Source organism: Oryctolagus cuniculus, chromosome 14 (assembly GCF_964237555.1).
Source record: "Oryctolagus cuniculus chromosome 14, mOryCun1.1, whole genome shotgun sequence".
Classification (NCBI taxonomy): domain Eukaryota; kingdom Metazoa; phylum Chordata; class Mammalia; order Lagomorpha; family Leporidae; genus Oryctolagus; species Oryctolagus cuniculus.
In genome coordinates, this window is record NC_091445.1 from 60,363,373 (window position 1) to 60,376,021 (window position 12,649).

Sequence of the window (12,649 nt, forward strand, 5' to 3'; positions counted from 1 at the left end):
TAAGTACGCGGTGACTCAGTCTGCCTGCTCCACCTCTCCCCTGCGCACACAGTCCCCACTCATACTTGATAAGGCGCCGGGTTAATCAACTACAGACAGCAGAAGTACCCTGGGCCCCGGCTTGGGTGGATTCTGTGAATGGCATGCTCTCAGTTCCTTGCTGTCTGTATGTAGCTTTCAAAAATGACATTTAAAGAAAAAAAAAAAAAAAAAAAAAAAAAAAAAAAAAAAACCAAAAACTTGGGGTCTGGGCCTTGTAGGGAAAAGAACATCTTAAAGGAAAGAATTGGTACAAACGTCAGCACTTCTAAATTGCCAGAGACTGGATTCAGAATGTCATTTGTAGAAGCAGCCGGGTTCATGGGGTGGTTAAGGAGTTAGCACGGTTCTAACCGTGCCGCTGGCTGGAGGAACCGTGCTTCGCTCCCTGGTAAGGCTTTGTGGTGTAATAACAACACCTATTGCTGGCTGCACGTCCACTCCCCCTGAATTCCTGGGGTTCTTACTCACTCATGATCCATGACAAAAGACTTTGGATGGGAGGAAACGGTTATGATGTCAGAATTAGGGAACAAAGTCTCCCATAGAAGAAAATGCAGAGAAATAACACAGCAGGACGCTTACACGCGTGATGTTTTCACAGGAGGTTGCCTCAGAAACCCTGCTGGGGCCCTGGTTTCACACGAGCTGCATTCCAGCTGCTTCAGAAGCACAGTTGCTGAATGGGAGAGATTTATAGCAGGGCGTGAGAGGGAAGCCTGGAGTTCTCACCCTCGATGGGCTTGCCCCACTCTCGTTTGACAGTGGGCAGTGGAAGGTGAACGTGGCTTTGATTGCCTTGCTGTGCATTCTGTTTGGCACAACTGCATTTCTGTAATACATGGAGGCTGCATCTTCTAGGGCCAGCGTGTCATATGCACACCCACTCTGGGCCGGAGCTTATCTCCCAGGGCCCTGCCATGACATGTAACTTACTGCCCTGATAAGGGGCAGGCCAGATGAGATGCTTCTAGAATGATTGCAAAACACTGGCTCACGTCAAGAAAGAACTCGAAAAAGAGTTCTTACGAAAAAGGTGGTTTCACCTTCTCACTCACTAGGGAAATTCAGAGACTATGACCTGCTTTGGCCAAAGTCATGGGATTGGCTGGAGCAACTACTTTAGGGTTTACTTCCTGCCACTGCGCTTTCCTCACGTGTAAGAAACCTCCTCTGCTCAGCTGCTGGCTGGCCGTATACCCCAGTCTACCTACAGGCCTTTACAAATGTGGGGAATATGTGTAGTAGTAAAAGCTATGTGCGGATTTCAAAATTTTTTTTTACACCAAAATCACCCTGTGATTGCATCTCCCATGGGTTGTTCAGAGTCCCCTCTCATCTCTGTTGGCTTTCAGTTAAGGGAGAAAAAGCCTCGGACGCTGGTGCTCGGTTCAGCAGAGAAGGGGTTTTAAATGGTGTGACCAGGTTGCCAAGTGTCTTTCTCCATTCCATGGGAACTTGCGTGGCTTCCACTTCTACAAGCCAAGATGTTAGCAAAAGTGTGTCTGCCGGTCTGGAGTTCCCTGATATAGTAACAGGGCCAGGGGACTGATAGGCACTTGAACTTTTGGTTTACAAATTAAAACCTGGGAGTGGTAGGGAGGGTGTGGCTGGAATCTTAGTCTTTAGATAAAAATTGTACTATTTTCATGATTAAAAAAAAAAATCTCCCAATTGTACATCTCCTCCCTCTCTTATTCCCACTCTTATATTTAACAGGAAATTTAACTGAAAAGTGATCCAACACCTAAGAATAATTGTGTGTTAATTACAGAGTTCAACCAATAGTTTTAAGTAAGACAGAAAAATACTAAAAGGGATAAAGTATTATGTTGTTCATCAACAGTCAGGACAAGGGCTGATCAAGTCACTGTTTCTTGTAGTGTCCATTTACACTTTGTTTCAGTGTGGGTGCAAACTGTTGAAATCTTTACTTAATTTATATTAAATCGATCTTCTGTATATAAAGATAATTGAAAATGAATCTTGATGCAAATGGAATGGAAGAGGGAGCGGGAGATGGGAGGGTTGCAGGTGAGAGGGAAGTTATGGGGGAGAAAAGCCATTGTAATCCATAAACTGTCCTTTGGAAATTTATATTTATTAAATAAAAGTTAAAATCTCAATGACAACACCAGTGAAAAAGCCACAGGAAAGGCCATGATGTTGGCAGTTAGTGCTAAAGAAAAGAAGAAATGCTAGAGGAATGTCCCCAAGGGAGGAGAGCAGAGGAAATTGGCGTGGTGGAGCCAGGCGATCTCAGCTGGCTCCCCAAGTCCATCCCAGACTGTTCCCAAGCCATGACACTATGCAGCTCAACAGAGGGAATAAAAGCAAAAAACAAAAACAAAAAACAAACAAAAAAAAAAACACAAAAAAACACATAAGCCCAGAAAACCATTTTGAGCCCCACTTGTTCAGCAGCCTGTGATAATGATCATAGCTCTCCCAGGTGCTGTGCCACGCTCTTCCTGGGAAATTCATTTCATCCCACCACAGACCTTATGCGGTAGGTTTTATCCTTAAGCCCACTTTACAGATGACACAACTGAGGCCTCTGGGAGCTGCAGGAACTTGGTCGGGGGTCTTAGAGCCCTAAGGGGTAGAAACAGTTTGGGGCTAGGGGCAGGGCTGTCTGATTGCAGAGCCCGTGTTTCCAAAAAGAGGAGTTCAGGGTGGAGCATCTAGGAAGCCACATGGGTGAGTGAATTTGGACTTGGACAGCTCTTTCCCTCTTCTCAGCCTGTGGCTCCTCACTGAGACATGGAGGGAGTGATGATATTGGCCTCCTGGGGTTGCACTGAAGGTTACATGAGCTAAGGGATGTCAGGTACTCATGTCAGGGCCTGGCGCTCCACGGAGGTGTGCCAAATGTTAATTACTTTCTCCTAGTCAGAAACCTGCAGTAAAGTTTGGGCTTCATTAGTGATTTGCTAGAGGGGAGGAGACAGAGGGAGGTTGGATGGTGGGTACCAACCACCCACGTGGGAGACTTCAATGAAGTTCTAGCTTCCTGACTTTTGCCTGGCCCAGAGTGGACATTGAGGGAGTGAACCAATGAATGGAAGATCTTTCTCTGCCTTTCAAATACAATGAAAATAAATCTTTAAAAATGCATTCAAATCATTTACAGCATCCAGAGGGCAAAATAGTCCAGTAACAGTTGTTTCCTTTGAGGAGGGAAACCGAGGGTAAGTGAGGGAGGCAGGCTTGTTTTTCAGTGTATACCTTTTGGTTTGCATTTTTTGTTATGTACATGCATAGCTCTGTATTGCTTCTTACAAGAAAAACAAGCATACAAATATTTACATCCAGTTAAATGAGCCAAACTGTAACCTTGACCTAAAGCGAGTGTCTGCCCCCAAAGAGGTATCCTTAAGCCATTAGCTGTCCAATTTTCCTGCTTGCTTTTGTGTGGAGGAGAAGGTGGAAGAAAGGGCTCTTTGTGTTTCTGGGGAGTAGGCAGAAGAGGAGAGCAGATCAGATTCGCACTTGCACAAAGAATACAGGTGACCGGCTGGCATGATCGAGTTTCAGCCAGCCTGTGTCTGGGAGGTCTGCAGGCAGATCGCTGTGTGGCCATTGAGAACAAAATCCAGGCAAAGTAGAAAGGGTGAGAGTGGCCCGAAGAAGCTCCCTGGAGCAGGCTTTCAGCTCGCTCTGAGATCACGATGCAGGTGGAGATTTGATTGGAGTGACCTTTCTGGAACACCTGACTTAAAATCGCACTGGCTCCACGTGCAGCGCAGGTTAACCAGAGTGCAGTGGAGGAACTGAGCCCGATTGTGTGGGCTGTGGTTAGACAATGTCATTGTCTACTGATTCTGATTCCTAAATCTGGGGCTCTGCACATAACCTCCAGATCTAAAGAACTTCTATGGTAAATGACATCTCACAGTTCACATTTATAACTTCAGGCCAAGAGTCCTTCAATTAGAGTTAAATACTAAAGGGGATAAAGAAAAAAAAAGTGAAGTGTGGTTTTCTTGTCTTTAAGAAGCTGTTGAACTTAGGTGACTAGGGGAGAAAAAGTATACGTGGGAAGTAACTAAGGCAAAATACGAATTGTACAGAAAGTAGATCCTAAAGAACATCTCGAGATGAAATAATCAGTTATTGTGAGTCCTGGTGATAAGTGCTGTAGATTTTCAGAGCGATGAGTTGTTCTGCAATGGAAATATTGGGGGAGCTTTATGGAGCTGCCTTCATTGTGGCCTTGAGGATGGATAGGATTGGGAAGCTGTTTTGGAGAGGGGGAGAAGCTAACGGGGAGAGGCAGCCTGCAGAGTGTGGTTAAGCTGTCACTTGGGATGCTTGCATTCCCAATTGGAGTGCATGAGATGGGAGTCCCACCTCTGCTTGAAGTCCAGCTTCCAGCTAATGCACTTGGGAGGCAGCAGAGGATAGCCCAAATACTTGGTTTCCCACTACCCAGGTGTGAGACCCGGATGGAGTTCCTGGCTCCTGGCCCAGCCTTGGCTATTGTTGGCCTTTGGGGAGTGAATCAGTGGATGGAAGATTCTCTCCTCCTATCAAACAAATAAATCTCTCCAGAAAAATTACCCCTGACATGCAAATCGTAATACTTCATGAGCCCAGGAGAGTGCCCCAGCATGGTTCTGGAAGTTTCCATGAGGACCCCATAAAGTTTTCATTTTAGTTTTTAAAATGTATAGACTGACTTTTATGCTCATAACACAAGCACAGAATGCTAAATTGTCATTATTTATATCTTTTATGACTAGTTTGAAAGTGGCTTCTTTACCTCTTTAAATATTTGCGGCAACTAGTATGTGGTTCCCCATGGAAAAATGAGCTGTCATCATGAGAAATGAGGCCAAAAAAGTTGGGATTTCCCTTTGCTAATAAAATGCTCAGGCTTCTGGAATTTCTTTGTAAATGCCAATTTTTAGTGCCTTGAGTAAAATGGGTGGAAGCTGACGGATGGGAAATGAGGTTGAAAGATCTTAGTAACAAGTCGTTAAGAAATGACACTCAGATATGATCGAGGGCTTCATGGTTTACTTTGGGTGTGAGTTTAATTTTATGAAAGATTTGTTCCCAATTACATTTTCCATTGTCATGGGGAAACTGTGGGCATGTTATTAAAAAAAAAAAAAATCAGAATAGCCAGTTTGAAATGAGTGGCTCTGTGAAAGATGAAATTGATGGTGTACATTCATGTAGCAGCTCTTGAATGCCTGATTATTTTGCCAAGGAAATGCACACGCCCTGTGACTGGAGGAACCAGACGCATCCTGCGCAGACAAGGGCTTGAATTTGTTGCCTGCTGAGATAACAGCTCTCACGAAGGCCAACAATTAACCTCTCTGCCAAGGTGTTTTTTCAAGGAGTTTTTAGTAATTTACAGTAAGTTTTCACAGATGTTTAAGCCTTTCTCCCCCACCATGAAAGCTCAAAATCGGAGTATTTAAAATGGAAGCCCCGGCCGGCGCCGCGGCTCACTAGGCTAATCCTCCGCCTTGCGGTGCCGGCACACGGGTTCTAGTCCCGGTCGGGGCGCTGGATTCTGTCCCGGTTGCCCCTCTTCCAGGCCAGCTCTCTGCTGTGGCCAGGGAGTGCAGTGGAGGATGGCCCAAGTGCTTGGGCCCTGCACCCCATGGGAGACCAGGATAAGTACCTGGCTCCTGCCATCAGATCAGCGCGATGCGCCAGCTGCAGCGCGCAGGCTGTGGTGGCCATTGGAGGGTGAACCAACGGCAAAGGAAGACCTTTCTGTCTCTCACTGTCCACTCTGCCTGTCAAAAAAAAAAAGGAAGCCCCAAATGCATCAGAGATGAGTGCCTCGGGTGGAAGCAGGAAGCTCTAGGAGAGTTCTAGGGCCAAGGTCTGTCTGGGTGGGGTGGGCCATTTTCCAGGTATTGACAGCACTTTCTAAATGGGCTGTCTGCTCAAGGCCCGATTTCACAGGTACTGGTTTCCTTGTGCTGCCATACAGAGCACCACAAGCTGGGTGGCCAGCGCAGCAGAACAGGTTGTCTCCCAGATGTAGAGGCCGGGAGTTTGAGGTCAGGGGATCAGCAGGGTTGGTTCCACAGGAGGGCAGTGAGGGGGGAATCTGTCCCATGCATTTCCCCAGATTTTACAGGTGGTTGCCACAATGTCTTGGTTGTTAGGTGCATCCTCTTCAGCTCTGCCTTCATCCTCACATGTGTTTGTTTTTTAAAAGATTTATTAAAAAAAAAAAAAAAAATCAAGGCCGGTGCCGTGGCTCACTAGGCTAATCCTCCGCCTGCGGCACTGGCATCCCATATGGGCACTGGGTTCTAGTCCCGGTTGCTCCTCTTCCAGTCTACCTCTCTGTTGTGGCTCAGGAAGGCAGTGGAGGATGGTTCAAGTACTTGGTCCCTGCACCCACATGGGAGACCAGGAGAAGCACCTGGCTCCTGGCTTCGGATCAGTGCAGCGTGCCGGCCGTAGCAGACATTTGGGGGGTGAACCAATGGAATGGAGACCTTTCACTGTTTCTCTCTCACTGTCTAACTCTGCCTGTCAAAAAAAAAAAAAAAAAAAGATTTATTTGGAAGAGTTACAGAGAGAAGGAGAGGCAGAGAGGCAGAGAGGCAGAGAGAGAAAGAGGTCTTCCACCTGCTGGTTCATTCCCTAATTGGCTGCAACAGCTGTAGCTGTGCCAATCTGAAGCCAGGAGCTAATTCTGGGTTTCCCATGTTGGTGCAGGGGCCCAAGGACTTGGGCCATCTTCCACGGCTTTCCCAGGCCATAGCAGAGAGCTGGATCGGAAGTGGAGCAGTCATGACTCAAACCAGCACCCATTTAGGATGCCAGCACTGCAGGTGGCAACTTTACCTGCTGTGCCACAGCAGCAGCCCCCAAATGTGTTCTTTTGTCCATGTCTCTGTCCAGATTTTTCTTATAAGAATACCACTTGTACTGGATTAGGGCTTATGCTGATGACCTCACTTTATCTTGATTACCTCTGTAAACACCCTGTTTCTGAGGTCACATTCTGAGCGAGGAAGCATTAGGACGTCAACATACAGATTTGGTGGGGGTACAGTCCAACCCACAACACCCCTGCAGGCCTTTCCATCCTAGGGCTGTTTCTGCAGTGGGTCTGCATGCTCCCCTCTGAGCGTGCTGACTCCTAGACCCCAGCTCCACGCTTCCTCCAACCTGGGGACTATTTTCACTGCTAGAGAGGGGCGGAGGAGCAGCACTGTTTCAGCGTGTGCTGCCGCCTTATGTAGAACACGAGTCGTGAGACTGAGCACGCACGCGTCGCTGCCCTTCTGCAACAGTAGTTCGAGAAAGTGCTGTCATCTACTGGATGCTTACCAGGTGCCAGGCACTCTGCCAAGCCTTCTGATGCGCTTTGTCATTTAACGATCATAAAGCTCTGGCTGCTGAAGACCGTTGTTATAATAGCATTTTACAGAGGGAGGAATGAAGGTCGAGGGAAAGCAAGGAACTTGGCCAGAGTCAAATATCTAATAGATGGCCGACACTTTGAGACCTTGTTTTTTTTTTCTCGATGTGAGATCTTGCATTGTCAACTACTCTGCTCACCTGCTGACGTGGAGTGTTCTCATTCCTGAATTCTGAAGCTTCAGATTGTGTGAAATGCATCTTGCCCTACTGCCCTAGGCTTACAAGGGACCCACATGATGATTTTATATCATCCCAAGCGTGTTCTTGATGGAAAAGCTCACCAGTATCACTGCCCTTCCCTCATGGTGAAAAGGGGTCTGGGGAAAGCTCAGATTGTTTCTTAAGACCCAAATGCATTTCAGACTTCAGCTGTGTAGTGAGAGGCAGCAGATGCTACTCTTGCCTTCCACTGGAGCCAACGAAACATCTGTATCCAAACTGGAGCTGTGTACCTGGCGGAAACAGACCACAGCTTCCATCTCGTTACCCCAGTCTGTAATTCTTGGTTAAACTTGACACCTTTTCAGCTGGAGACAATATGAAACCCAGAACTTGGTTCCTAAGTTGGAGAAATCTGATAGTCTACCTAAACAATGAGTCATCTGGGTCATTCTCTTTATCTTTATTCTGAATTAATTACCTAATCATTCTGAACTATGGCTTTAGTTTTGTTTGACAAATTATGTGATATCTCCTTAGGAGTGAAACAGAAGTTGCTTCTGAATCATCCTGTGGAAATTTTCAGTGGAGTTTCTACCCAAAGATTTCTGCTCTTTGGAAGTTTTTCTTTTCATTTATACAAGGGTACTTCAAAAAGTTAGTGGAAAATAGAAATCAAAGGTAAATTAGTACATACAAATTTCGAAATCCATGTATAGTTTTTTCCATAATGCATATTTTCTAGGAACTTTCTGTGGACCCCTCCTATAGCAGTAGAGGTCAGCATTGGCCAAAGACCCCGTGAGTCTATAACAATGGCAGTGACTAGCCATGGCTTCCTTTTGGTCTGAGTGACTACCTTCTTCCTCTTTTAAGGATTTTTTTTTTTTTTAATTTATTTGAGAGAGTTACAGACAGTGAGGGAGAGACAGGGAGAAAGTCTTCCCTCTGCTGGTTCACTCCCCAGATGGCCACAATGGCTGGAGCTGCACTGATCCAAAGCCAGGAGCCAGGTGCTTCTTCCTGGTCTCCCATGTGGTTGCAGGGACCCAAGGACCTGGGCCATCTTCTGCCCTCCCGGGCCACAGCAGAGAGCCGGATTGGAAGAGGAGCAACCGGGACTAGAACTGGTGCGCACAGGAATGCTGGTGCCACAGGTGGAGGATTAACCTACTGTGCCATGACACCGGCCCCATACCTTCTTCTACTTTAAATATGAAAGTCATTGTGTTCTGATCACCTTTATTAATCATTCAAGTAGTTTATTACATTAATACAGATGCTTATACTCTTTAGGGCACCACTGCCTGAAGGGCTTTCATTTGATATTTAGAAGGTCAAGTGGTTGGATGGTCCCTCCTCTTTCCTTGCAAGCCCAGTGGCTGGTTGGCTGGGAAGTGTAGAGATCCAAAACTTAAGGCTAAGGGACCGCATGTTATATTTGGATATATTTATTCTGAGAGATATTTCTAATGCTAAGAATATTTGTCAACTATTTAGACTTGGTCTATATTTTTGGAAAGGTTTTGAAGACAGCATGAACTCACCACTCTGTCCATTCTTTGAAACATTGTTTCATAATTGAGAAGTTACAGGGACCTTCTAGGAGGTCCCAAGGGACATATTAGTTAGGTACAAAGTAATGTATTACAAGAAAACTCCCTGGAATACAGTGGCTCCATCACAAAAGAAGTTTTCTTCTGTACTAAAAATTTCAAGTGATCAAAGGGCCAGTGGGGCTGCTGTGCTCCATAGACATCCAGGGACCCAAGTCCTGTGGTGTCCTCTGCTCCCCTTGAGAGCTGCACTCTGCAGTGCATAGCCAGCAGCCACAAGTGGCTCTGGTGCAACTGAAAGGTGGCTAGTCCACATTGAGATGAGCTGTAAGAATATAATATGCACCATATTTCAAAGACTTCACACAAAAAAATACTAAGATAATTTTTAACTTTATTGAAGTACTAGCAGTCAGACATTTTGGATTAAATATAATAAAGTTTATTTCACCTGTTTCTATTAGGTTTTTTTTGTTAACATAACCATTGCAAATGTGATAATCACACGTACCTTACACTATAATTCAGTTTGACAGTGCTGTTCTAGTGTGGTATCCACATTCAATTCTTAGCATCTTCCTTTTAAAAAGATGTGACACTGAAGGTATGTAAGTCATTGCCCTCCTGTGGAGCTGATTAGAGCTTTGTCACATGTCCTTACCCCTACCTAGCTGCAAGAGAGGCAGGGAAATGTAGCCTCTGGCTGGCAGCCATGAAACCAGGGAAACCTCCAGGCACAGGGAGGAAGGATCCATACACAGTGAACCCATCCAAAGGCAAATTCCACAGGGTCTTATTTGAGAGTCAGCTGATGAAAGTGAGTCAAAATGTCCCCAAAGTGTAGCGACCAGCTACAGTTTGGATAACTTAGCCCTGGAAGTGACTATCGGTTACTACCTGCTTAGGGTGCATTGTCCTGTGGGTGGAAGCCTTGTGCAGCATGTTGTTCTAGGTGAAGTTAAATGCTTTTTCCGTGTTAGGAATGAAAGCTACTCTTGGACACTATCAGCTAGTGACATTAGGTAATCAGTCAAGCCTTTTTTTCTTGAAATCCAGTGATATCTGGAGTGACCTGATCTGGTAAGATGAGGGATTAATCAGGACTCTTAATTATACCACTTTATAGTCATAATTTCGGGGGTTGCTTAACACAGATAGGAGCTATCAAGGAATGATCTCACACCTCCGTTGAAAAGTTGGGAGCTGATGTCAGCCTACAATTATGTGTTATAAGCTTAGCTTTAGGTTATTCTGAGTTCATGTATTCAGTCACCATGTAATTTATGGAATTGTGAAACCTGAGAGTTCTTAGTTACATAGACGACTTTCATGTGAATATATGACAGTTTGACTTTCAAATTGTAGCGCTTAGAGTTTTGAGTGGATTTGCAGATTTGCTCCAAAACAGTAAAAATAGTGGAATGTCTTAATAGAACCTGTAAGGTCCTATTGCCCTGTTGGTTCATACTGGGTTTCTTGCTGATTCTCTTCCCCTAGTGTTGCTTCTGTAGCTCTTCGTCTTCAAGTACTTGTGCTGGTGGCTATTTTTTAATCCAGTGGCAGGATGCTATAGTTATCCCAATCAAATTTTGTTCAAATTGTCATATTTCATTCTGTGAGATAAATCTATTTCTCTAGTTTTTGCTCCATTATAAATTCCAACTCTTATCACATTGAGTCATCCACAGACTTGGTCGGCATGTGTGTTTAATCTTAGCCTGTCATTAGTAAATCCTGAGCAACTGACAAGTTCTGCCTTCTGAGATGTAACCACAGACATTCTCCAAATGAGTGGTACCTTAATCCACATTCTTCGGGGCTTGCTTGTTACTGACTCACACCTTCTGCAGCTTCTCAGCCCTGCTTTGTCTTGTCCCAGCTTTAGCCCTGACTATGTGATGTTGTGTATGCTCTATCATTGCTCTGTTTCTCACTTGTAAACTGGCATGAGGCCTGTACCTCCCTTAGAGCACGTGTAGGATAATTAGGATCAAATCCAGCGTGCAGTAAATATTCAGTAAATGGCAGCTACTGAGGCATGTGACCCCCTGATGCCCAGCACAGAGGCGCGCATTACAGGGTCCCTTGTAGTGTGATGAGTGAGTGACCTTGGGACGTTTCCTGTCTGGGTCAGAAAATAAGACTGACATGCATGAGGCACTGACTGCAATGCCAGGCTTTTAATATTTCAGATGAGGTCTGGTGTGAGTTTGGGGCTAGTTTGTCTTGACTGAGCAGGTAAGGGTTAATAAAGGGACTTGGGATCTACACCTTCGAGAGGGAAGGTCAAGAGTCGAAGTGGACACATGTGTATGGACCAGAAGTAGAAGGTAAATGTCGCCACAGGGATGGACTTCTCTGTACAGCTCTGAAAGTCTGGGTGAGGTGTGGAAGACAGAAGAATGAGGTTTCAAAATGACGACATTTGGGCAGTAGCGTGATTCAGGGGTTTGAGAGACTGTAACCAGAGAAAGGGGCCAGGATGAAAGCCAAGCCTAGGGTGGTGGCTGGTGTGGGAAGGGAGGATGGGATGTGAGTGGGTGTGGGGAAGAACAGGGAGGGAGCTCCAGTTCCTGCTGGTGCACAAAGGAAGGTCTCTGAATTATGCAACCACACCCTGCCCTGGCCCTGCCAGCACAGGGCAAGTGCCCCTCCATCTCCTGAGAAATCTGGCGTGGGCTTCTTCTTGGACTTGTCTTCTACTAAACAGCTTAGTGGAAACACACATCAGGAAACAAGAAAAAACCCTGAAAATAGGTTCAATCAAAGACGAATGTCTGGGGCACACTCATTGGACTCTAAAATGCACTTACCTGCCAGGTGTTATTCTAAGCCACAGCAATTGTAATTTGTCCCCCTCTGTTGGAGAAGTACTCCTAGCTCCATTTTGGGGTTGAAACAACTGCAGGAGGGTAACCTACTTTCTTCCTCTGCTAGCACCACTATAACAAAGTGTCACAAATGGACTGGCTTAAACCACAGTCATGTGTGGCAGTGCCACAGGCTTGCAGCCCTGGACTGAAGTGGGGGCTGGGCTGCAAGGGAGAACGCGACCCATGTCTCTTCCTGTTTCTAGGTCCATCACTGGTGATCGTTGGCATTCCTTGGTTATAGAAGCATCTCCCTCCATCTCTTATTTCCATGTGAGCCTGTCTTTGTCTAAATTTTGCCTTAAAAAGATTGATTTATTTGAAAGGCTGAGTTACAGAGATGGGGAGAGTCAGAGGGGGATGGTAGGAAGGGAGAGAGAGGCCGGCGCCGCGGCTCACTAGGCTAATCCTCCGCCTAGCGGCGCCGGCACACCGGGTTCTAGTCCCGGTCGGGGCGCCGGATTCTGTCCCGGTTGCCCCTCTTCCAGGCCAGCCCTCTGCTGTGGCCAGGGAGTGCAGTGGAGGATGGCCCAGGTGCTTGGGCCCTGCACCCCATGGGAGACCAGGAAAAGCACCCGGCTCCTGGCTCCTGCCATCGGATCAGTGCGGTGCGCC

At 46.1% G+C, this 12,649-nt stretch overlaps 1 protein-coding gene and 1 long non-coding RNA gene across 11 annotated transcripts in view; both read left to right on the forward strand.

Moving 5' to 3' along the window:
• Nucleotides 1-12,649, forward strand: part of RAI14 (retinoic acid induced 14) — a 194,735-nt gene that overhangs the window by 55,433 nt on the left and 126,653 nt on the right. The window lies entirely within an intron of this gene.
• Nucleotides 6-12,649, forward strand: part of LOC138845178 (uncharacterized) — a 36,352-nt gene continuing 23,708 nt past the window's right edge. Inside the window, exon 1 of the long non-coding RNA XR_011382002.1 lies at nucleotides 6-12,415. This is a non-coding gene — a long non-coding RNA (uncharacterized lncRNA). The remainder of the gene's footprint in view (nucleotides 12,416-12,649) is intronic.